The sequence below is a fragment of the Gracilinanus agilis genome, chromosome 3 (genome assembly GCF_016433145.1).
Source record: "Gracilinanus agilis isolate LMUSP501 chromosome 3, AgileGrace, whole genome shotgun sequence".
Taxonomy (NCBI): domain Eukaryota; kingdom Metazoa; phylum Chordata; class Mammalia; order Didelphimorphia; family Didelphidae; genus Gracilinanus; species Gracilinanus agilis.
This window is the reverse complement of record NC_058132.1, coordinates 331553331-331580459: the sequence shown is the minus strand read 5'-3', so window position 1 is coordinate 331580459 and position 27129 is coordinate 331553331. Positions and strand designations below refer to the sequence as shown.

Here is a 27129-nt window from a genome sequence, read left to right as displayed (position 1 = left end):
GCCTGATTGAACTGGTCCCCAGAATGACCTTAATATGGATGCATTTCCTTGCTGAACAACAATAAAAAGAACATCAGGCTTTCTTGGAATCTGAAGGAAAAGCTTGAAGAAAACTGTCCTTTCTGATGTCCCATGAGGTTTCTATTATTCCTCCTGCTCAGATGGGAAAGTTGATACTGTAAGGGATATTCCTCAAGTTCAGAAAAATTATTAAAGTGCAAAAAAATTGTTGACTGTAGATATAGAAGTATGGTAATAAATTTATGGTAATAAATCAGAATTTCTCCCCTTTACTCCCCCTGCCCTATTTATATCTAGAGGCAATATAACATTGCATAGAGAATAAGAGTAGGGTCAGGTTTATATCATACTGAGCACAAGCCCTTTGCTTTTATCTTTTATGCTAGAGATGGATGCCTTGGGAAGGACATTGGGTGATGTTGGGAGTATAGCACACATTCCAAGAATCTCTTTAGTCAGATCCCTCTGCCTACCTGTTGCATACAAATTCAACCCAATGCAAAGGAATCATTCAGTGATAGTTTGGGAATTGTCAGCAGGCAAGGTGGCTTTGGAATTTGGCATCATTCTCCAGAGGTGCCAGGGGCAGCACTGAAATTTGGTGAATTTTAAGAAGACCTGCCTGGACCCTGTCCAGGATTCTTTCCGTAGCATTTATAACAAAGTCTCTTTTTTCATGATTTGATCTGAAAGTGGTCTGCAAACTAGATTGTACTTTTGCATTACTAGCTATTTTCCTCAGATATGGGTGAAAGAAGATACATAGGATGATATTGATGGTGGAATAAGGAGATAAAAGGGGAAGGCATGTATTCTTCTAGTATACTGTATTCATGGCATTGGACCAAGTGAAAGGAGTAGTATGGTACTATGGAAATAATACTAAATCTGAAGTTAGAGGACCTGAGTTCAAATTCCACTTCTGATACTTAAACCTATGTGATCATGGGCCAATCACCTAATTTTCTGAGTCTCAGTTCTTTCATTTATAAAATGAATGGATTGGACTAGATGACCTCTAAAGTCACTTCAGTTTTCTAGATCTTCAATGAATATCAAAGTCTTGAAATTTGTATGAGTCATGATGCTTCTCCAATGAAAGAAGGAAGTTCTTGGAATCAAGTCATTGATGTTCTTACACTATTGGTTTTCCATGTGGGCCTATAATTGGTAATGAGGATGTACGAGGATGACAAAATTTCTGATAAACCATTAAGCAATGGAGAAGACATCTTGGGGCTTGTTGCATCCTTTTCTAATGCCTATAGGCCCTCCGACCACAGCTCACTGCATTTCTGGCCTGATTCATAGAATTAATAGAGGTCCAGGTATCAGCAAATACTATAGATCACCCTCAGGCCAATGGGCAGGTTATAAAACATGTCCTAGAGTGTCATACCTCAGACTTGCAGTCAGATTAGGACTTCAAATGGTCCACGGCTAAATACACCAAGAATTAATGCAGCACAAATACATGTCACCATAAGCAACAAATCTTGAACAGTACACTTTTGGACAATAATTAATGCTGTTCCTTCCACACTAACAAAAGACAAATGAACACTGTTCATATGTCATGACTATTCAATTCTATTCCACATGTAAGGTAACAAGGATACAAAGGCAAAAAAAACATCCTTGTTCTCAAGGAGCTTATATTCTGTTGGAGGTATACAACATGAACACAAAGAATTAAGTGCAAAGTAAGTCTTGGAAAGTAACAGTATTAATGACTGAAGGGAATGGAGGGAAGGGAATAAGAATTTATATAGAACCTACAATCTTTTAGGGGCTGTGATAAGTGCTTTTTACAAATATTATCTCATTTGCTCCTCAGGACAATCTGGCAGAGTAGGGACTATTATTCCACTCATTTTATAGACTGAATAGAATAGACTGAAGCAAACAAAGACTTGTCCAGGGTCATACACTCATTAAATATCTGAAGCCAAATTTGAACTCAGGTCTTTTAAAATTAGATCTAGGGATTTATCCACTGTGCAACCAGTTATCTCAGGGAAGACTTCACAAAGGAAATGATTCCTCAGGTCAGTTTTAAAGGAAAATAAAAAAATCTAAATTCTAAAATGTCAAAAAAAACATCAAAAATTGTTTCTACATGTAACTTAGAAAATAAAAAATATTGGTGGTGGGGGGAGGAAAATAAAGAATTGAGAAAGATGGAGCTGAGGAGGGAATGTGTTGGCATGCAGGAATCCCAATCCAGAGTAGGAACTGAAAGCCAGACTAGAGACTGAGATCCATTAAAAAAACAAGCTTTGACCTCCTGGGACAGAAAAATAAGCCATTTCTTTGTCTCTAATATGTGGACAATTAGACATTTGGCCAACTTAAGTTGACCTCCTCTGTATTGTATGTACGTTATGTTACTCTCTGGGAAAATTATAACCACTAGGATTTGAATATATGATGAGGATTTTAAGGCATACAAGGATTACATCAGCAGATCTCAGAGGCCATTTCCATGCTAGGAGAAACTATAGGCAGCAATCCAGGAATTTGCTAGCAAGGGCCATTCTTCTGGGGTTTTCACTGACCATCAGAGAAAGCCAGGAACCTTAATGCTAACTGAGTTAGCTGGGGGAACAAAAGGTAGGAAGTAGCTGATGCAGGTAGTCTAAAAAGTTAGAATTCTGCAAAAAATCCTTCCAAAACCAATATTCATAAGAATTACTCTTCCACAACAACCTGATTGTCCCATCATTTCTATGTGCCTCATAGTGCACAAAGTGTGTTTGTATATTCATGCTCATTCTTTTCCTCACATCTAATAATTACCTTACTCTGGTCTTTACCAAAGAATGCTCTCATTCCAACCTCCTCTTTGCCTTTCTCTGACCATCATCTTACTCATTTCTTCTTTATATATTTTGGACTCCTGTCCTTTCCTTAAGGATCATTTTCTAACTTGGCTACTCAAGTCCTCACTCATCTCTGATCTCACCTGTATGGATTTTATCGTTTAGTTTCTCAATACCTTTGTGTCTGTTTCTTTGGTATCTCTGACCTATTACCACAGAATTATAAACTTGGAAGGGAGTTTGGCCATTTATTCTGACCTTTCAAACCCAGTTCTTCTGACTTCAAGCCCACTGGACCACCTGTAGTCAATGACTCCACCACTCTGGTTTGTGACATTGGGGGTGATGTCTTGCAAGCATGTCCCTGGATCCACTGATCCAAGAGAAGCCCCTTTCATTGGCAGTCACATTCACTTTCCTTTATTTTATCTTTTGTTTTTTATATTACCATCCTTTATGAATAGAAGGATCCCTCCCCAGAGGGTCATCGCTTTTAACAAAGACTTAATCTTGTGGCTGTTGCTGTTCATCCTTCATTTTTTAGGAAGACCACTGACATCACCATAGTGGGGTAAAATAGTGAAAAGTGGATAATGTCTTGATTTGCACATGAATTGGATTTGAGGCAGAGTTGAGTAAATTCCTCAGTCTCACTCTTTCTTTCAGAGTCATCAAAGTCCAGTGGCAAGACAAAAGTTGGGAAGACCTAAGAATAGATGGAGGAAAAGAATGCACAAACTTGGGACAGCTTTGAAACAGAATCAGGTTTAAGTTTACTGTCCTTCAGACCCAATAACTGGGGAACATATACTGTCAAAAAGCAGAACAGAGATCTGGAAAGCTGACTGAATCATTCTCTCCTCTGCTTTGGGGCCAAATGCACTTGTAGACCACCTGTCTCTAAGCTTGCTCTAAACCAGTGTTTCCCAAAGTGGGCACCACTACCCCCTGGTGGGTGCTGCAGCAATCCAGGGGGGCAGTGATGGCCACAGGTGCATTTATCTTTCCTATTAATTGCTATTAAAAATTTTTAAAAATTAATTTCTAGGGGGCTAAGTAATATTTTTTCTGGAAAGGGGGCAGTAGGCCAAAAAAGTTTGGGAACCACTGCTCTAAACAAAAGCATAGAAACCTGAAGGCCCGGGATAATCTGTTTGTTGCCTCTCCCAGTTCCTAGCCAGTGAATTCCCCCTGATTAGCCTGAAAGATAGGTTACTCCTATCCAAAATTCCATTGACATGAAACTTTCTCATTGATGAAAATGAATATCTTGCCGAAAGTAAGAGCCGGTAAGAATTGGTGATGGGAAAGAACTTCAGTGCTTGGAGTCAGTCCTATCCTTTGGGGAGTCTTCAAGCCAGGGTCTTCTTTGAGCATAGCACAGAGTCAGCTTCCCATTGCAAGAGAGAAGATGGAAGAGGTCAACCCCACTTCAGGTCGCTAAAGGAAAAAACTCTGGGAAGACATGAGAGGAGCTGTCCATCTCCACCATGCTGTTCTAGAGGCATTTTGAGTAGATCCAATATCATCTCTCTTGCTCCCAACAGGAGAGCTCCCTCACTGTATGTTGTATGACATGCATTCTCTTATTTATAACTGTCTTGATTTCTATTTTGCTATGATTTGATTTGATCTGAACTTTGCTATTTTACATGTCTGTCCATTGAGGAATGGTCATTAAGAGGGAAAGGAGTCAAGCCTTGAATATAGAGCTTGGGGTCTCCCTTCCTCAAAAAATGACAAAGTGATTGGAGAAAGGTAGGGGCAAAAGAAGACCAGAAATGTCTATTCTACCTGCTTTGAGCCACTCATTAGGCTAACATTGCCACCACATGTGGGCCCCTCTCTACACATGAGGTCCACTTCCTCCTCTACTGCTACAGATGAGATTGGTTTATGTCCACCTCCTGGGAAAAAAACTGATAAACAGAAACAAGGAAGACATAGTTATATATATATATATATAACTAAAATATATATATATATATAAAAAAAACCAACATAGGTATATATATATATATATATATATATATATATATATATATATATATACCTATGTTGGTTTTTTTTTTGTCAAATGGTGCCTTCACTAGTGTTGGAAGGGAAGGAAAAGGAGATACCTAGGAATTTGAATATAACAAGTAAACAAATTAATAAATTTAGATGTTTTTAATTAAAACCTGTAAAAAGGATTTTAGGGGAGCTACTAAGGAGGGCTATCTATAGTGGTGGTAACTTATTTTCTTCCATTACTTTATACATTGATATACATTATTTGCCAAAACTGCAAAAAAATGAAAGAATGTTTAAACTCTGGATGTTAGGGTCACAAATTGAGAATCACAATGAACCTCAGGGATCATCTAGTCTTATATTCTCACTTCACAGAAGAGGAAACTGAGGCCCAGAGAGGCTAAGTGATAGTGCAGATAATGAGTGACAGTACCAAGATTTCAACTTTAAAAAACAGCTACCCAGGGCAGCAAACACAGTGGTTAGAACATCAAGCCTGGAAAAGGGAAAATCTGGGTTCAAATCTGACCTCAGATATTTCCTAGCTGTGTGACCTTTCTGTTTGCCTAGCCATTGCCCTTCTGCCTTACCATTGTTACTAAGACAGAAAGTAAAGATTTTTTAAGGCTTCCCTTACCCTGACCCTTGTTTACCACATTGTCCCAAGTCTCATTTAACTTACTTATTTATATTACATCATCCTATCTTTTCAGTAATCACCAATCTCTGTCCTATCTTCCACTTTTAACAGATGCTGGCATTTGGCTTCCCTCAACTACACACACACACACACACACACACACACACAGATTTATTGCCAATCTCAATTAGCAGTAGAGAGCCAGACCTATAAATGAGAGATCTTGGGTTCAGATCTAGCCTCAGATACTTCCTAATGATGTGACCCTGAACAAGTCACTTAACCCCCATTGCCTAGCCCTTACTACTCTTCTGTCTTGGAACCGATACTTACAATTGATTCTAAAAAAAGAAGATAAGAATTTGTTTTGTTTTGTTTTTAAATTCTACCTCTGATATCTACTACCTATACAAGTCATTTAGCCCCTTAAACCTCAGTATCCCAATTTATAAAATTAGGAATGGGGGAGTTAAATGACCTCTGAAGTCCATTCAAACTCTTGATCTAAAAACCTAAGATCACGTCATTCAAATATATCCTTTTAAAGGAAAATACAAGTAGAATATTCCTATAAATTGTCTTTTTTTATTTTCATACAGTTTTTGACTGATATACAAACATAGTCTAAATGAGCACAGCCCCAGATTTGAAGTGAAGAGAATTGTACTTGTGGCCTGGGGGTAGTCATTTAATTTCCCTGCCTTACTTAGTTAATGCATTTATAAAATGAGGAAAATATTGCCTCTTATCTTTCTCACCAGGAACTTGTAAAGACCAATAAGATTGTGTATAAAATGAGAAGATTGGACTAAATGACCTCTAATGTCTCTTCCATCTCTAAGTTTATAATTCTATACTTCAGCAGAGGATATAGGAATTTTTAAAATTCAGAGTATTATAACAGTGTTATTATAATATACATAAAAGCCTGTTTGATTAATTGCACACACACACACACACACACTCACACACTTGCCCTAATTGACCCCACATTTTCCAGCATTTTTGCAAACAGTCCTCTTCGCTACTCCAGGAGAGAATGTTTCTAGAGAAGAGATCATCTCAAGTAGCTTTTTCATCCCTGTGGGGAAGATGTTTGTGCACTTGTGTGGCTGATGAAACATCAGAAAGCATGTCCACACCACTTTTGTGACTAAGGCAATGATCAGAGGAAGTGCCTCGCTCCTTCTTACACTTTTCTCTTTAGTATTTTAATAGCTAGCTTTTTCTTCAGATCATTAAAGCAGCACTCAACCAAGAGGGAGAGAAGCCAATATATTTCAAACCTCTGCCATTGCCACAGCCACTAGACACGATGATGACGGCTCCTCTTAGGGAGCATCCAGGCTGCTGGAGGTAGAAAAAGAGGTACTCTGATGGGTAGTGCTTTCTGGCTTTAATTTTGAGAAATGAGCACTCTCCATAAAGAAAATATTAGTTTAATTGGTTCTGGTGCATCTAAGCTGCTCTGTTTTTGGTCTTTTAATTATCCTCTAAAAAATGCTTGGGCAACAGCTTGCTACCAGGTTAAACAGTGTCAGCACCTGCACTGCAAACACAAACAGGTTTGTGATGCTTTTCAAATCAACATTTATCTTCTGCTGTTTGCTTTGGAAGAAGCCTTATTCAGAGGCACTTTTCCAATCAGAAAGGCAGAGTAGACATCCTTGAAAACAAAACAATGCCTCCTTTTCTCCAGGAGAAATTCACCCATCAGCTTTTCTGGGAACTATATATCACTGAGGTCTTAGTAAATCAGAACCATCAATTTTCAATAATGCAGGGGCTGATTACGCAGTTGCTAGACAATTCAGTCCCCTTACCTCTTCTCCTCGGGCTCCTTAGGTTTTGGTCATTTCACCGCTCATTAGCCTCTTCTCCAGAGAGCGAGCAGGGGAAACAAAAGTAGATGAGATTGAAAGCAGTCTGTTTTGTTCCTTGTTAGCCACTCTAGCCGAAAGTTTGGGAGAGAAGGTATCTGAAATGATTAACTAAGAAGTTCGGAGATGGACTAGGGATTTCAATCCTCTTCTTCAGCCTAAATGATTGAGAGTTTTTCATACTATTTACAAAATCCATCATCATGATTATGCTAGCAATAATAATAATGATATTTAAATGGCAACAGAAATATTATCAAAGCTTCCTTCCAAAGAATGACTAGGATTTCATGTGTCATCTTTGTCAACCTTAGTTGATTATACAATTACTATTAAAGCAACTGTTTTTACATGCACCTCATCATAATACATGTATGCCTCCACTTAAAGGAAATCTACTACACAGAATGTCACACACTTACTGGAAAAAAATATACACTGATAATGATCCCCAGGGAAAGATAATCTGGATTCTCACGATACAAAATTTACAAAAGATGCCAAACAAATATTTCAGCAGACTAACCAGGGCTGTTAATAAACAATTAGAAACCATCTTACAGGATTAACCCCTTAGGAAGATCTTAAAGCTTAAGGTTTTTAAAGGGAATGTTTTCCTTGCAATCGCAATAAAACCATAGATTTAATGTGGAGGATCAGAAAAATGGGACCTGGGCAGCTAGATGGTACAGTGGATGAGCATAGGCCTGAAGTCAGAAAGATGTGAGTCCAAATATAGCTTCAGACACTTACTAGCTATATGACCCTAGGCAAGTCATTTAATCCTGTTTGTCTCAGTTTCCTCATTTGTAAAATGAGCTGGAGAAAGAAATGGCAAACCACTAGTATCTTTGCCAAGAAAACACCAAATGGGGTTGTAAAGGGTTGGATACAACTGAAACAGCTGAACAATGTTCCATAACCTATAGAAAGCAATTAGCAAAAGCCTGTTGAGTGGGTTAATTGAAAATATTTTTTCTCACATAATGTAGCAATTTAGACATTAGTTCTATACATTCTTATTTCTTTTACAGGGAAGCTGCCAAAAAACCTGAAGATTTAAGAATCAGGAGGCAGCAAAAGTAAGGGAACAGTTCCATTTACCTGAGGAACTGTATTTTGTTTGTTTTTCTTTCAGTGACTATAAACAACTTTGTGTATATTATTCCCTACTTAAAAAGGTGAAAAACTTTTGGATAGATCCCTACTCATAAGACTGAAACTGGATGTAGAATTAATTTATGACTAGTTTAAAGTAATATAGAAATTTTTTCTCTTTTTTTTTTGTTTTTTTTTTAAAACAGAAATGTACTTTCTCTCCCTCCCACCTCCTACCCTGCACCCTACTGTGTAGGGAAAAAGTAATTTTCATTATAGCAAATATGGAAAGTCAAGCAAAATAAATTTCCTCTTTGAACCTTAAGATGCCTCTCCTAGTTACTGCATAAGCAAATGGAATGGAGGCTATCATGGGATATCCCAGTAAATGTGGTAATTCTCAATCTGTTTTTCAACAACAAGCATTAATTTCCTTATTATGTGCTAGGAACTATGCTTTACACTGTGGATGCAAAGAAAAGTAAAAGAGAGTCCCTGTCTTCAAGGAGCTTACAATATAATCTAGATAACATGAAAACTATGTATAAGCAAGATATATACAGGATCAATTGAAGATAATCATAGAGGAAAGGTACTAATATTAAGGGGAATTGGGAAAGGTGTTTTGTAGGTGAGATTTTAGTTGAGACTTGGGAGAATCCAAGGAAGCCAAGAGGAAGAGGTGAGGAAGGAGAGAAGTCCAAGCATAGAGAATAGCCAGAGAAAATGGTTCATAATTTCTTCTTCTCCTCCTTCTTCTCCTTCTTCTTCTCCTCCTCCTCCTCCTCTTCCTCTTCCTCCTCCTCCTTCTTCTGCTTCTGCTTCTGCTTCTGCTTCTGCTTCTGCTTCTTCTTCATCTCCACCTCTTCCTCCTTCTCATCAGAGATAGCCTTTGCCTCTTATTAGGGTACATTTGAAAGTCAGTGGCCTAAGGTGTATAACCAAGATGTCTTGGGCTAGATCACCATTTGCTCCCTGCTCTAATTCCCTTTAAAGCCTGTGTGCTATAAACATCTCTAACCAGACATGCCATCAGCCTCAGGGGTTATAGGGGTGCAGCATAGAGTTCTGCTACATATTCTGTTTAAAAATGAAAGATTTAAAAGTACTTGGACAAAATGAAAGTAATTATCCAGAAAGAACACTGGATAGGTAGAGAGATTTCTAAGAGGGAAAAGAAAACTAAACCAAGGTCTGAAGATTGACTGGTTGAAAACAATGATACAGATGATAAAGAGAATACAATTCAATCAATGTTTATTAAGTATTTACCATATATTCAATAGAACACCATGCTAGGTATTGGGGGGGGGTAGACAGTATGTGGTCCTTCCCCTCAAGCAATTTACAATCTATAGTGGGATAAGACATCATGGCATACAATGAAATGATAAGCTCATTTGAAAATTTCAAAACAAAATGTTATGTGAAGCTTATGTGAACCTATGAGGTTAGAACAAGAGTCCAAATCTAATAAGATTCAATCAATCAATCAATCATTATTGATTAAAGAAATGCAAATCAAAACAATTGGAAATATCATCTCACACCTTGGCTAAAATTGTCTAAAAGAAGCAAAATGACAAATGTTGGAGGCGATGTGGAAAAATTGGGACACTGATACAATGTTGGTGGAACTGTGAACTGATCCAATCATTTCGGAGAGCAATATGGAGTTATACTCAAAAAGTTTTAAAACTGTGCATATCCCTTGCCCCAGCAATAGCATTATTAGATTTATTGCCTAAGATGATCAGGGGAAACCCTACATGGTCTAAAATATTTATAACAGATCTCTTTGTGGTGGCAAAAAAACTGGAAACTGAGGGGATGTTTATTAATTGAAGAATGACTAGCAAGTAGTAGTATATGATTGTGTTGGAATACTACTACACTGTAAGAAATGATGAGCAGGTTAATATTTTTAAAACATGGAAAGACCTACATGAAATTATAAAGAGTGAAATGAGTAGAACCAAGAGAATATTGTATACAAATAAAATATTATTTAAAGAACAACTTATATATGTCCACCTCCAGAGAAAGAACCAATAAATAGAAATACCAGAACATAGTTATATATATATATATATATATATATATGTATATATATATATATATGTCAAATGATGCCTTCTCTAGAGTGGGGAGGAGGGAAGGAGGGGAGTTACTTGAAAATATTAATATAACAAATAATGTATGTATATGTGATGAAATATAATGGGGAAAAATCTAAAGTTCTATTGGGTTCAAAATGTCCAAAACACAAGTCTAAAATAGGGAACATGTGTCTAAAAGGAATAGATAGGTATACATATACATATATGTGAGTGTGCATATATCATATAGTTCCTGGCATATAAAAGTATATATGATTATAATATATGTATGTTATATACATATATGACTTGGGGGTTTTATGTCCTGCAAAGTCAACAATGTAACATGCTCACCAAAAAAGTAAATGTAAAAAATAGAACCCAGAAAGGAAAGTGATAATAATCTGGTTGATATTCTGCCCTGATGAGGCTACATTTGGATCACTGGAGTCAGCTCAAACGCTATATTTTTAGTAAGAATATTGACAAGCCTCCTTTTCTCTCCTGGTTTCATTGGTTCATAAATTCATAGCAATAGGACTGGAAGCATTCTCCCCCTGTCATTTATGGCAATAATGTAAACATTGATGTGATTCATCTCCTCCAATATGTCCACTGATCAGTCACTGGACAGAGATCTCACATTTAGTTTATTAAATTAAAGCTTTTAGATGACCTAAAAACTTTGAGAATTTTAATACTTTTTGTCATTTTTTTCACCACTTTGCTGTTGTCACTGTAGAAACTGATGGGAGACACACAAGACTGAGAACTATTTGGGGTTTTATTTATTTGTTTATTTTAACGATTGCTGTAGCCAAAAATTTCACCACTGAGTGGCCAGACTACTGATGAGTAGCTCCTTTGTATTTGGGCTGGTCCTCAGAGAATAGATTCAGTGTGTTGCTGAGGTCATCCTTGAAGGCTTTCCAGTATGCTAGTACCTGCCAAAGCCTATATTCCACTGGTACAGCCTTGGATAGCTCAAGTCATTTCCATGCTGCAATGAGGCATCAAAGTAGTTTTTTATGGAAATCAAAACTAGAAGAAAAAAAATGTTGTAGTTAAATGGAAATATAGTTCACAAAGAAATAATTGTACTCTAAAAGGTAGTTTAAAAAACATTATTTCATGGGATATTTGGTCATCTCATATTATGGTGCTGATAATAAATATTTATGAAAAAACACCATGAAAAAAATCACAACTTATACACCAACACTAGTTTCTGAGAAAGGAAAGGTAGAATTCTATGAAGAAATGGTAAGGTCCTCTAATTTAGCACAATATATACTCTATTTGACCACTTCTGAAGGGAATATACTAAAGGTGTGGGGGAAATCTTGAGCTTTATTAATACCCAAAAAGAAGATTGAAGAAGCGTTAATATTAACTTATTTTCACATCCATACAAATCAAAGGCATTCACAATGAAGGAATGAGCAAGGAATAAGCAGGCCTTAACAAGTGATATTCACTTAAAAAGTGATATTTCAGAATTGAATGAAATATAGAATGTTAGATACCACTGTGTTTATTATTTATTGATCATAAAAAAAGCATTTGATTTGATTTGATAGCACAAAATTGTCTTAAAGGCTCTTTTCCAACATGGTATTTCTTATATATATATATATATATATATATACACATCAGATTCATTCAAGATTTATTGTAATATGGAACAAAAATAGCCATGTTCAATAAGCATCTGATCATAACAATCAGGTGAGACACAAAACAGGGAAATGTATGCTCAACAATGATATTTTCCACTGTGATGAAAAAGACCCAGCAAAGAATTCAAATATAAGAGGCATTACAAGGTATTTCATATGGATGATGAGGTCCTCTAGATGCTATTGCGCCAAATGCATCATCATAGCACCATCAGAGAGCCTTCTAAAGGAAACCAGTAACTATTCAAATAAGTTTGGTCTGATAGAAAAAAGTGAATGAAGAATGTATATCATTCAGATTATGAAGATAGATGTATAACAATAAAGTTGGTGCATCAATATACATATCTTGGACAGATACTTCAGAGAAACAATCCACTGGGATAGCATTGAACAGGAGGATTAAAGTATGATAGATGCCTTCAGGAAATTGCAAAGCCCTTTTAATGATTTCAAGCTCCCTATAGAAGCTAAAATCTATCTTTTTAACATGAATATAGTACTGATATATGGCAACAAGACATGGGACAAAACTATCTCCAAAGAACTAAAAAATTAATAGCGCCCAGAGGGCGATGAAAAGAGACATAGTAGGTGTGAGTGGCTGCAATTTACATAGCCAATGAGAAATTTCAAAGAGAAACAGGAGTAAAAGAATCAAAGAAATGTATAAATGGAAAGATTAGAAGGACCATGTCTAGAATAAGAGGGATGGCAGATACTCATACTGGTATCAGGAAAAAGTAGGGAAAGTCCACTTAGGGTGGATCCCCTACAACAATTTTTGGAAAGGATTAGACAAAAAATACACAAGATGGTCAGGTAGGGATGGGTTGTAATCTCCATCACAAAAACGAATTTCTAAGTCAATCAATTAATAAACATTTATCAATCACCTACTATTTTTGAAGAACTATGCTAAATACTAGGGGTGCAAATACAAACAAAAAAAGACAATCTCTGCCATCAAGGAATTTATAATCTAATGGAGGAAAGCAACATACAAAAGGAAACTGAAAAGTGAGAGGAAGGAAAGAGAGGAGGAAGGTACCTGATATGGCGAGATAGTTGAGAAATCAGTTAGAGAAATCCCAAAGTAATGCAATATGAGACGTAAGCTGAGCTCTCTCCTTACATAGAAGTTTGGAATTCCCTTCTACACCCTCCAATCAGAGAAGCTGAGAGTAGTGATGAGAAAATCAATAAGATTCCAGCTCTATTTGAGTATCGATAAAGTTATTTTTGTTTATTTTGTTTTGTTTTGTTTGATGTTTTGTAATCATTTATTTGTGAAGTTAAAAAAACAATAAAAAGTTTAAACTGCCAGACAATTTGTTTTTTAAAGTTTTTTAAAGTTTTTTCTTTCTCGTTTTGTTTTCAGTTTCAATCTCCTTTGGAACAAATGGAATTAATCCATAGAATGGAAATTAATAGGGATAAGGAACCTTTGACCATGTCGAAGGACCTGAGGGTGTTTAGCCTAGAGAACTTTTAGAGTGTATGATGGCTGTCTTCAAGAATATTTGAGAGGTTACATCAAAGAAGTATCGTTTTATTTATTCTGTTGGTCCCAGAGATCAGAACAAGGAAGAATAGGTGGAGATTATTGGGAACTAGAATTCAGGTCAATATAAAGAGGAATTTCCAACTGGAGTTATCCCCAAATTAAATGGACAAAAGTGGTAATGAGTGTCCTAACATCAGAAGTCTTCAAGCAGAGTCTGGACCACTCAGGAAAGTTATAGAGTATACTCACATTTCAGGTGGGGGTTAAACTAGATACCTTCTAAAATCCCTTCTAATTCTTGGCTTCTGTGGTGCCAGATGGGCAACAGCTGTCTTGCTCATATATCATATCAAGTCTTATGGAATCCATTGCCTTACATGTCTTGAAGATCTCTCTCACCCCTTTAGATTCAAGAACTATATTTTATCAATTTATCAGGCTCTGAGTGACTGACTCAGGCTAAGCAAACTCAAGAAACTGATTTTAGAAAAGACATTTAGGAGGCTAACCAAACTCACAAGAAACCAAAATGTCAACTTATTAATTTAAAATAGAAGATAGACCTTTCCATTAGCCAGAATCATTGTATCCATTATCCAGGGCACAACCTTTTCTGTATCAAGGTACCCAGGAGACCGAATTAGTTAACAGAACATTGCCTGGTGAGTATATAATCAGAACAAAGGAGACAATTTGAGCTGAGAAATAGGGTCTAGTAGTGAGTTGGCAGCACAAAGACTGAAACTTGGACCAGGTGAAAGCAGATGAGTCTGGACTGGGGAATCTGGGAACAGAGAGGGGAATTCAGAAATGGGTCAGAGATGAGAGAAAAAAGGAACCAAAAGTTAGGTCAGAGTAAGATGGGTGCCCTGGTCAAAAGTGTAAACTGAAGATGCAAGCTTTTGCAAAATTTGTTATTGTTGTTATTCAGTCATTTCAGTTATGTCTGACTTTTTGTGTCCTCATTTACGATTTTCTTAGCAAAGATCCTGGAGTAGTTTGCCATTTCCTTCTGCAGCTCATTTGGCAGATAAGGAAACCAAGGCAGATAGGATTAAGTGATTTGTATGGGGGTCACAAAAAATAAGTGTCTGAGGCCAGATTTCAATTTAGGTCTTCCTGACTCCAGGTCCAGCACTCTATCCACTGTACCACCTACTGCCCCAAAGTTTGTGATGAATTTATTATATATGATATTACAATATTGGTCTTTTTCCCCTTCTGGAATCAATATGGAGGAATTCTTGATATGGAAATTCTCTCCATCTATAAAAATTGACAACTTGTCTATAAACCAATAGGTTAATGACATTTGCACGAAATTATAAGAGATTAAATAACTTGCCCATGATCATACAGTTAGTGTATATCATAGGCAAGACTTGGACCCACACCATTTGGAACTCTATCTGCTATATCATACTGTATTTTAAAATACATTAGAATACATTATATTGTTATATAGTATCACAAAGATATCAAACACAGGCCTATAATTACAACCAATACTCTCAGAATATGTAGGACCAGATTAAAATGTAACTGGGAAATATTTAACAAAATAAATTAAAATGTAATAGGATATTTTTGTTATTCGGTCATTCTAGTTGTGTCTCTCTCTTCATGACCCCTTTTGGAGTTTTCTTGACAAGAATGAATAAACTAGTTTCCCATTTTCTTTTCCAGCTCATTTTTACAGGTGAGGAAATTAAGCCAGATAAGATTAAATTACTTGCCCAGTGTCACACAGCTAGTAAGGTCTTCCTGTCTCCACACCCAGCACCCTATCATTTTATCACCTACTCGACCCCACAAGTAGAATATAAATAATGTTAATATGTGATTTTCTAAGCCAAAATTCAGGCTACAGTGATCTTTATGTATGGTGAAGTGTGTTTGATAACACTACTGCATCATGAATGTATTATTACAGATCACATTATGTCATGTTAGGTTAGGTTGTGCTATAATATATTTTGCTGTCTTATGTTATGCCAAATATAATATATTGCATTATATAGAGATAGTGTCAGGGAGGCAATGAAGAGCTGGCATCAAAACCAAGGAGGTTCAAGTCTCACCTTTGACACTTACTAGCTGTGAAACTCTGAGAAAATCATTTAACTTTTTGATGCTCTAAGCAACTTTCTAAGACAAATTTCAAAGAAGCACAGGTCCTATCATGTAACACACAGACACACAGACACACACAGACACACACACACACACACAGAGATACAGACACACACACACACACACACACACACACACACACACACACACACACACACTCCTTCCACCACTGGATAAAGTCCAGTGATTCCTTTTCACCTCTAAGAGAAAATACAAAATACTATTTGGCATTCAAAGCCCTTCATTATCTGTCCCACTACTCCTAGTTTTCTAGCCTTATTACAACTTTCTCCTAAACAAGTACTCTTTGAACAAGTGGCTCCAGCCAACTGATTGTTCCATGAACAAGATAACTTCATTTCTCACATCTGGGCATTCTCTCTGTCTGTCCCACTTGCCTAAAATGCACTCCCTCCTCTTTCTGATCTCCTTGACTTTCTTTAGGTCTCAACTAAAATCCTACTTTCAACTGGAATCCTTCCCCAATTCCTCTAGATCCAAGTGTCATCCCTTTGCTAATTATTTTCTTTTTATCCTGTATATATTTGTTTGTATATTGTCTCTCTCACTAGATTGCAATCTCCTTGAAAGCAGTTCCATCTTTTGCCTCTTTTTACATACTCAGTGCCCAGTGCAGTGCCTGACACATAGTAGGCACGTAATAATTTTAATTATTTACTTATTGATTTTATTTATTGATTGATTAACCAGCCTGCATAGAAAGAGTTGGCATCCCTACGCTAACAAAATCACAGGTCAAATCCCTATCCCTACATTATATTATATCATGTCAGATCATATATTATTTATGTCTTATATAGCTTACATTTATATAGCCCTTCAAAATTTATAAATCACTTTCCTCACAGCTCCATTCAAAATGATTATCTCTAAAAAAAATGTATAAATGTTGATACTATATGTCTCTCAGCTGTATGTATTATGCTTGGTATGCATACAAATACTGATTCCATGTTTAAAAAGTAATTCTATATTACTTCGTTAAGATCAGGTGGTACAATGCAAAGAGTTCTGGTTTCAGAATCACAAGACCTGTATTCAAATACCAGTTCTGGTGCTTATTACCTTGTGAATATGGGCAGTTCATCTAATCCCTTGGTGTCTTTTTCCTCATCTACAAAATGAGGAGTTGGGACTAGATGGCCTCCAAGAATCTTTCTGGCTCTAAATCTATGATCCTATGATTTAGCTGTTCATAAGAATTTAAAACACCAAAAATTCTCAAAAACATCAACACAATTTACCACTATGCATTTTTTAAATTTACTTAAAATTTCTCTCATTCCTTCTTTTCTCATGCTTTCCTCTCAAGTTATTTCTTTTTTTTACCCCAGGAAAACAGCAAACAGTACAGTGGAAAACAGTGAGTAATGTCTCCAAATAGCCATAGTTAAAGCATACATATATTGCTTCTGAAAATAAATTAAATCAAAAAATGGAAACTGACTGGCCTCAGACTCCTCAGTGAATTAGGAGGATAGCTTCTCTATCCTCCTAAGCATGTGAAGACTTCTCCTGGCTGAATGGGCAGATGAGAACAATTTGATCCAATGGTCATGACGGTCACTGAAGCAAGTGCTATGGAGCCATTGGAGCCTAGTTGGACATGGAAAACACCGAGGTCGTCCACTGCATCCCAGGCTATCACCAGTCATCCTGATTTTGTGTTGCCACTAGAATTCAATGACTGTTGAAGAGAAAGTGAGGCTAATGATTTTATGCAACTCTCCTTCATTTAAATCCAATTCACATCCAAGGCAAGATATCACCCTCAGATGTCATTGGTCCTCTATGAAAACTAAGGATGAAAAACAGTAAAATTTCTTCTAAAAATAAATAACACATTAACAAGATTAAACTAGATTAATAACCAATGCTCAGGCTTCTGAAGAAATTTATAGACAAGAGAGGAAAATTGTGGTAATCTACAGCTACCATCCCATAACAAATAGCATGTGATTGGTATTAAGGAAATCGGAAGAAGCATTAAGACATAGTCCATTCCCTTCAGCATTATCCAGGAGGTAGACAAGATCTGTACACATGAGACAATTAGAGAATATGAAACAATATTAAATTGTATGGCAGAGATAGTGAGTGCCTGTAGGAGGTCAGAAAAGGAAAAAGTTAATTTAGCTGGGATAAACAGGGGAGGCTTCATGGAAGAGTTGCAATCAGGTCTTTAAATGGACTAGGATTTGGTAGAGGGAGAGGTGGGGAAAGGACAATTCAGAAAGAAGAGGATTATGAAGATGAGAATAAGGAAGAAAGTAAAGACACAGGCCTGACTGAAATGGAGGATTCAAACTATGTAATGGAAAACATAGTCAAATAGGCCAGGCAAGGAGAGATTATAGGCCTTAAATAACAGACACAGGAGTTTAGACTTGATATGATTCTTTCACTTGCCTCTGCATTTACTTCTCCTTAAATAGAAAACTTTCTATTATCTTCATTCTTTACACATTAGTTCCATCTATTCCCAGGAATCATTCCAGGAGCCATAGTTACCACTTTCTATTCCAGATCACTTTCCATTTTAGTTTTCCTCAGACAATAGCTTTTTAAGAGGCTTCTTCACTTCCCTCAGCTCTTACACTGAAGGTGCTATTCTGTTAGCAGATACAAAAAAGCAGACAGCATTTTCTACCATGCAAATCCTTGGGAAGGATGGCCTGAATCAATTTAAGACTTTAAGTGTCCAAAGGGTCATAAGGGAGATAATGGGAGAAATCTACAAAAGTGTATGTAGACTACAATCGCATCACTTTGTCACAAGAGCTTCTCAGTGTCCCCTACTGTCACTGTCATGAGTGAATAAATGAATGAATGATAAAGCACTAGAGCAAAACAGCCCCTGCACTAAGACAGTATATATTCTAATGAAGGAAAGCAAACCTAAAGGGAAGCTGGAAATTGGGAGGAGTAGCAGATTACATGCTCGATGGCTTGGTTTTGAAATGGAGTCCTGATTCACATCAAAAAAGGCAAACACTCACCTATCAGAGCTCATGGAAGTTCAAAGAACAGAGGCCAAGGTTCCTATGCCCTGGGCCCTATAATTCATGGCAAACTCTTCCCAAAAAGAACTCGGAGGAGCTCAGGGATGGAGATGTCTTACAAAAACAAAAATCAGATCATACAATTTTTATCATGATTTTCTGATCTCTTCCCACTGCAGTGGGGAACTAGGACAAAATTTATCACTGTAACCCCATAAACAATTTTTCTCAGATCAGAATTCACACACATGCCCTAGCATTCACTCTCCATCTCCCAAAAAAAACACCATTTTTCCAAAGTGTCATATGAAGTTTCAACTCGTGTCATTTCACCAAAAGTCTGCTTTCAAATCCTCCTTATCAATGCTGTCTTTCTTTTATACAACAATCACCCTCAACCTCTCACTAACACAACTGTAATCAACACTCTCAGGGCAGTCTCTAATTCATTCCTTTGACCAAACATCATCCTTGAGGTTGCATACCAATGCTCATAAAAATGCCTGTGGAATATTAAGTACTTTTCTCTCCCCAATTTCTATTCCTTCTCTTTTCCCTCTTGACTCTGGAGCATCCCTAAGCTCCTAACTTGCAGCAGCAATAGCAAATCCCAGATTTAAAAAGCTATGGCCAAAAGTTAGAATGTAAAAGTGACAAGAGTTAGGACAAAATGGGAATTGCAAGAAAAGGGTAACAATGGCTTGAAGAGTCTTAAGAGGAGACAGCAGAGATAAGATGGCAATGGACCCTGAACCACTTCCAGTTTTTCAATTTGTCAGTGTAAAAATAGTTCTTCACATATGGAATTTCACTTTACAGCCCATTTGGCTGGAATACAGCCTTTCCATATGTCAAGGTGTGGTGACACAGCAGGCTCCCTGCTTTCAAGGCCACCCCCAGAACCCTTATTACATCTTTCATGGTTTTGTGACCCTTCCCATTCTCTATCGTACCCTGTAAAATTTGCAGTCACTCTAGGTCTGCAAAGTTTGCATATATGAGAGATCATTCATTTCCTCTTAGGCATTATGACTATAGTTTCAGCAAACTTCCACCAGATGCCCTGCATACCCAAATTAGGGTTATGTTGTCTGAACAAAAAGATTTCTGAGAAAGAATTCAGCACTTTTCATATTTCCCTGTGCTTTTCCTTAAAAAAATATTTTGAAACACTTTATTAAATTATCAGAGAATTAACAATTGGAGGTGGAAGGTTCACAGATGCTAAATATTGCCTGTTTTCTGATTTTCAGTTGTGTTGACTATATTTTTCCTCTCAAAAAAAAAGACTGTCATATTGTATGGTTCTCTAAGAGGGGCTGGGAGAAGTATACATGAGATAACTGGTGATTTAAGAAATAGAAAATATCAATAAAAATTTTTAAATAAATTATGATAATTACTAATATCTATGCTATTGTACTATGGGTAAAAAGTGATGTATAGCATTTAAAACAAACTTGAAAGAACTTGAAATACAAAAGCTTAGATTCAATTTGGTGTCTTTTACCAGACACCATTCAGAGAAATGAGGCAATCACAATCACTAGCACTGCATATAGGATGGAGCAATATAAAAAGAAATGTGGCACCTGCAAAGAGCAGCTGTGAATTATTCCACTCAGAGGGAATGGTAATTTAATGGAAGGTTTTTAATTAATACAGGCTCCAGCAGTAGGATGCTGTGAGTGATTTTGAGACTGACCAATTTCAGTTCTACTGAGGCAAAGTACCAAGAAAAGCACTCTATATAGAAGTGAAAACAAAGGATGTCTTAGACTACATGATCTGATTTTCTTTGGAACAACATCTAAATCATGTATTTCTGAGCTCCCCCCTCTTTCTTCTTGGGAGACTCCATTATGGAGTTCTTTAAGGTGGCATTTACCTCTGCTACAAGAAATAACCACAGCAGAGTCTTTTATCCTTTACAACTTTCAGGCAATTGTGTAAATGTAAAGATTTGTTCTGCTGTAAAATATCAGTTATAAAAAAACTGGCTGTTCCTGTCTCATATCTTCAGGGTCACATAAAAATTTTGTGGATATAGGAAAAGTTGGTGAGAAAATCTAAGGATACAAAAATAGGAATTGTTTAGCCATATTGGGGAAGAAAAGAGAATCTAAGGAGTGATAAGAATACTACTCAAATTGGATAATACAATCCTATCAGAAAACAGAGAGAAAGAGTAGTTTGTTACTTTAGGTCTGTTTTCTCTTCCAAAAATGACTTTTGGATAGAAAGAGCAAAACAAAAGTGGCTAATAGAAATAGCCAAAATAATTAAGGAGATAACTGTCTTTATGGTATTCAAAGCATGTGGGCCAGATGAACTATATCCATTGGTCCTGAAGAGTTAATGGATATCATTGGTAAGCCACTGTCTCTGACAACTGAAAGATTTTGGAAAAGAATAGAGATAACACAGTACTACAGAAGAGCAAATATTCCAAAAGCTGATGAGCTTGAGGCAGCATGGCATAAATGAATAGTGATGGATCTGCATTTGAACCCCACCTTAGATATTTGCTAGTCGTAGGGAAAAGAACGACCTCTCTGAACCTCACTTGTTTCATCTTTTAAAAAGGGATAATAATAGTAGCTCCTCCACAGAGCTGTTTTCAAGACTCAAATGATATCATTTAAGTAAAGTGCTTTGCAAACCTTCAGGCATCATTTAAATGTCAGCTATTATTGTTACTGGCAAAATTCTAGTGTGTATTATTGAAGAAAGAATTAAAAACCATCTAAAATAGGAAATAATGATGACCAAGAGCCATATGGTCATGCCAGATTTATTTTATTTCATTTTTGATAAAGCTATTAAATTAGTAGATCAGAAGAATGTTGAAGTTTATCTTTTTTTTAATGTCTACCTAAATTTTCACAATGTTTGATAAACATTTCTCATACCCTTTCATGGAAAGATAGAAAGATGTGGGCTAGACTGCAGTGCAATTAGGAACTGGTTGAATGATATACACAAAGAGTAGTCATTAATAGTTCCATAACAATTTAGAAGGAAGGCTCTCCTAGGAATCTGTGCTGGGTCTTGCACTTTTGAAAAATTTTAGCAATAATTTGGTTCAAGGAAAAGATGGCATATTTATTAAATCTGTAGATGACAGAAAGATAAAAGGTCTAGGTAACAACTTGATAAAGGAGTCAGAATATAAAAAAGATCTTGATGGATTAGAAAACTTGCCTGAGTGTGAGATTAAATTTAATGTACCTTTTTGCAAACTCCATATCATACTGACCCTGTAGGGGATCAAAATTGCTCCCACTATCACCTTCAAACTCTCCTTTACCACCATCACTCAGCTAAGTCTCTTCCTTTGAAATTATTAAAATTTTTATTTTATTTTTGCTATTATCCAATGGTATCCAACTCATACTACTTTCTCAAGGAAATCAGTACTCGGTTCACTGTCTTCTACCCTGCTGCTCTCCCCAAAATCCTAGCTTCCCAATTCCTTAATCACCTCAAATCTCATGATCTCCATTCCACTTAATCACACTTTGGATTTCAATATAAGAATTCCTATTCCATTAAAAAGAAACTTTCATATTACTCTACCTGATCATTGTCTCCTCTTATTACATCCCTTCTTATGCCTTCCTTAAGGGACATATTAATAACATCTACCTTCCAGAGATTTTGTGAGGGTCAAATGAGATAATATTTGTAAAGAACTTAGCATACTACCTGATCCATAGTAAGCACTTAGCAAATACTCATTTCCTTCCTTCCCTCAGTATTTTCTCAGGTCATTTCCCTAATCTGACTTCATTTTCTTCCTTTCCCAACCTTAACCAAATCCACACTATCATCTACTCTCAGATTCTTTGTTCCTTTGTTCATCACTGGTCATATCTTGTCAAAACCCAATCTTGGATTATTCCTGCTTTCTACCTCTTCCACTCATTCTACAAATTTAGGTTATCTACATTCAAATGAGCCTCCACAACAGAAGATTGGCTTCTCAGTTTGTTCCTTCCACTTTGTGATATTTTTGGTTGTTATGATGGGTTTTTTTCTTATATTAAGTCTAAATTTCTAAGCAACTTATAATCATTGCTCTCATCCCTCTCCCAGAAAGCTATCCTCATTTAACAAAGAATTTGTTTAAAAGAAAAAAGAGTAAGAAGAGGGGAGAAAGGAGCAAAATTGATCAGTACATGGAAAAATATGAAAATAAATGGAATATTTCATAGACAGGGGCTTCTATGAAAGAAAAAAGCATCTTTTCACATTTCTTCTTTCAAGACAAGTTTGTTTTCTGTAATTATATTCATTTTTTGTTATTTTATGATACTTGTTCTTTGATTTGTATTGCTGGCATCATTTTGTAAATTTTCTTGGTTCTATTGACTCTGAATCAGTTAATGTCAGTTCCTCAATGTTTGTATTCATTGTATTCATTTCTCATAACAAAGTCACATTTCATTATATTGTATACCATAGTTTGGTTAGCCATTCCTCCTTTATGAACATTTCTCTTTCCTTCTAGAGTGTACATTATTGAAATAAGGGATAAATGAGATGATTCGTCTGCCATCAATGGAAAAAGGGGCTTATGAAAGTGATATGTGTAGATATTTGTAGATATTCATTTGTAGATGATCTCTCCATTTTCCTTTCTCCAGTTTCATCCCTAAATGCTCTCAAGATGATTTTGCTTTATTGGGTCCCTGGTCAAGTTTTCTATGAACCTATTCTTCCTTCAACTGCTTCTCATTATTTTATGAGGTGATACTGTTCATAATCTATCCTTTTCCTCTGTAAGATTTTACAAACTCATTTATATTCCAAACTATGTTTCCACTCAATGCCATCTATCTCTGCTTGGTAAAGAGATCAAATGTTTGCTAGTGGAGATAGTTTCTAGATTCTTTTGGTTTATTTGTTATGGCAATTTATTTACATCAGCTAAACTTACTTTAAAAATGATGTTAGTCCATTTTGATGTCTGTTCCCATTTTTCAGCATCAGTAGCTTCTTTAATTAGGTCAAGTTGGAAGTGCCTCAAATGCATTTCATAACTTCTCATTTTTCATCTTTCTTCTAATTTGGTATTGATTCTGATCTGTAGTCTTAACAAGTTGGTGATCTGATTGTACAAAGATAGCTGAATCAGAAATAACTCTCACCTTAGTAATTGGTCATTTCTTGTCTTAAATTGGAATCAATTTCATTTTTTGTAATGTTACTTTGTACTTGTCATGTCTAGCACTTCCACTTGTCTTGAAAAACATTATTTATATTACATATTTGAAGTTTCAATATAGTCTTCAAGCCATTGGCCTCTCTCATTTCTTATGATGTCCAACAGATTTTTACTACCCACCCCTAAACCTACTTAAAGTAAATGAATTAATATTTATTTAATTAGGAAATTCATGCCTACATAGAATTTCTCTATCTCCTCTACAGCAGATTTTGGTACAAAAGCTGTAATTATTTTCATAGTAATATTTTTGCAAGTGCTTATAACAAGTACTTCAAGATGAGATTAATGAATTAACATACTAATGAATGAAAAGACACTTATTAAATACTTAGTATGTACCAAGCACTGTGTTAAGCATTTGGGGATTCAATTACAAAAATGGAGACATTCGATCTCCTCGATCTGGAGTATCTCACATTCTAATTAGAGGAGACACCATCCACGTAGACAGAAAGGGTCAGAAGTCCTAATGTTGAGATAGTAAACCAAGCCTGGAGACAGTAAGTCCTGGATTCAAATCTAGTCTCAGACACTTCCTAGCTATGTTTCTCTGAGCAAATCATTTCACCCCAATAGCCTAGCCCTTGTCATTCTTTTACATTGGATCCAATATTTAGCACTGATTCTAAGACAGAAGTTTTTTTTAAAAAAAATTCCTAATGGTACAGAGGAAAGTCAGATGGCACAGCCCAAAGGTCTATAGATAAGGTGACAGGACCACAAGTTAACCAAGAGTCACAAGAAGTGATGTTTCTTGTTGTTTTTGAATACACAGAGGAAACCCAACAATGGTAACTTCTTTGTCTGCTGCTCCCAAAAAAGCTTGTAGTCATCCTTCCATTTAGCTGCAACTCCCTCATGTCTCTGGGTTATAATGAGACTCACTTATAACTGGTTTATAATGAGACTCACTCACTTATAATGAGACTGTTAAGACTGAGATGATTTGCTTCCTATACTAGTAGGTTCACTTGTTGGTTACTTGACAAGGACTTTTCACATAGACAATTACAATGTATAAAACACACCTGGCCAGCATCCAATTTTCTCAGTCTTTGAAGAGAGGTCTAAAAGGAAAGCTATCTAAAAGGAATTAGGCATAAACCAACAACCTATAAGATAAGAGAGACTGCCCAGTAGATTAATGGTCAAAGGATATGAACAGGAAATGTTCAAAGGAAGACATGTAAGTTATCAAAAATGCTTCAAATTACTAATAACTCAAGAAATTCAAATTGAAGTAACTCTGGAGTTTCACTTTGCGTCCATTAAAAGGGGGGAATATAAAAAATGTGAGAGGGGCTGAAGGAAATAGGCATATTAATGTCCTGTTGATGCAGCTATGAATTAGTCCAACCACCTACAAAGCAATTTAGAACTATTTCTCAAAAGCTATAAACTGTTCATGCCCTTTAAATGAGTAATATCACTATTAGATCTGGGTGGACAGGTCCCATAATGAGTAGAATCCTGATCCTAGATCAGAAAGACCCAAATCAAATCTGGCCTCAAACACTTATAAGCTATGTGACAATGGGCAAGTCATTTAACTCTGTCTCAGTTTCCTCATCTGTCAAGGAAGCTGAGAAGGAAATGGCAAACCATTCCAGAATCTTTGCAAGAAAAATACCAAATGGGATTACAAGGAGTAGAACACAACACACAACTGGACAGCAACAAAGAACAAAGGCTTATACCTCCAAAGAGATCAAAGAAAGTGGAAGGGGATTCAGATGTCCAAAAATATTTATAGCAACTCTTTTTATGGTAGCCAAAACCTGGAAATAAAAAGGAGATACACCTATTGGGGAATAGCTAAACAAATTATGTTTTGTGTACACAATAAAATATTATTATACCATAAGAGATAACAAATGGACAGTTTCAAAGGAAACTGGAAAGACCTTTGAAATGATGCAGAATGAAATAAGCAGACCTAGGAGCACAATTTATATAAAGATAACATTATAAATAAAAACAGCTTTGAAAGACTTTAGAATTCTGAGCAATACAATAATAAACCATGATTCTAGAAGACCAGTTATCTAGTTCCTGTTAGAGGGGTAAGGGTAAAGAATAAACATTTATATAGAGCTTACTACATACCAAGCATTGTGCTTAGTGCTTTGCAAACATTATCTCATTTGATACTCACAACAATCCTAGGGGGTAGGAGCCTTTATTATCCTTATTTTAGAGCTGAAGAAAATGAGACAGAAAAAAGTAAGGTTATTTGTCCAGGATAACTACATCTGATTCCACATTTGAACTTTCTTCCGTACTTCAGGCCAGTGTTCTATCCTCTGAGCCATCTACCTGGCTGAGAGGTAATCGATTTAAAATGTTAAATGAGACATAGTTTCGGATACAGCTGATATGGGGATTTGTTTTGCTTGATTTTAATTATTGATGGTAAGCGTTTCCTATTCCTTTTTAATAAGTTCAGTTAAGGGAGAAAGTGAGAAGTAAAGAAAGTAAATGCTTATTAACCAGGGAAAAAAAGAAAAAAAGTTAAAAGAGGAGAGAGAGAAGGAGAGAGAAAAAAGAAGACAGAGACAGAGAGATAGACAGACAAACAGATAGAGACAGACAGAGAGAATCGGTCTGCAGATTATTTCACTCCCTTGACTAGTTGAGGAGTCCCCATCTGTGAGTATATCTGTCTGGCCTTCTTGTCTGTCTCTCTCAATCTAATCTTCTTTCCCAATCCAATCTAAGGTAACCTTTCCTGGCTACCTGAAAACCATGTCCATTTTTAAATTGCAGTTTTGTCTAAAGTCTTTCTCTTTAGTCAGATATTCTCTCTGACCTATTGTTCCCTCAACCCTGAGCCCTTTGTTCTCTCCTGGGCGGACCTTTGAGTATCTTTTATTAACTATATAACCACTTAACCTGTATAACCACAGAAGATATCAGCAAACATGCACTAAAGATATTACAAACAGATAAACAATGGGAAAATGGGGAAAAGATTCACCTTA

General features: G+C 36.2%; 1 pseudogene; it reads left to right on the top strand.

Moving 5' to 3' along the window:
* Positions 1–27129, top strand: part of LOC123241526 — a 136670-nt pseudogene that overhangs the window by 6597 nt on the left and 102944 nt on the right.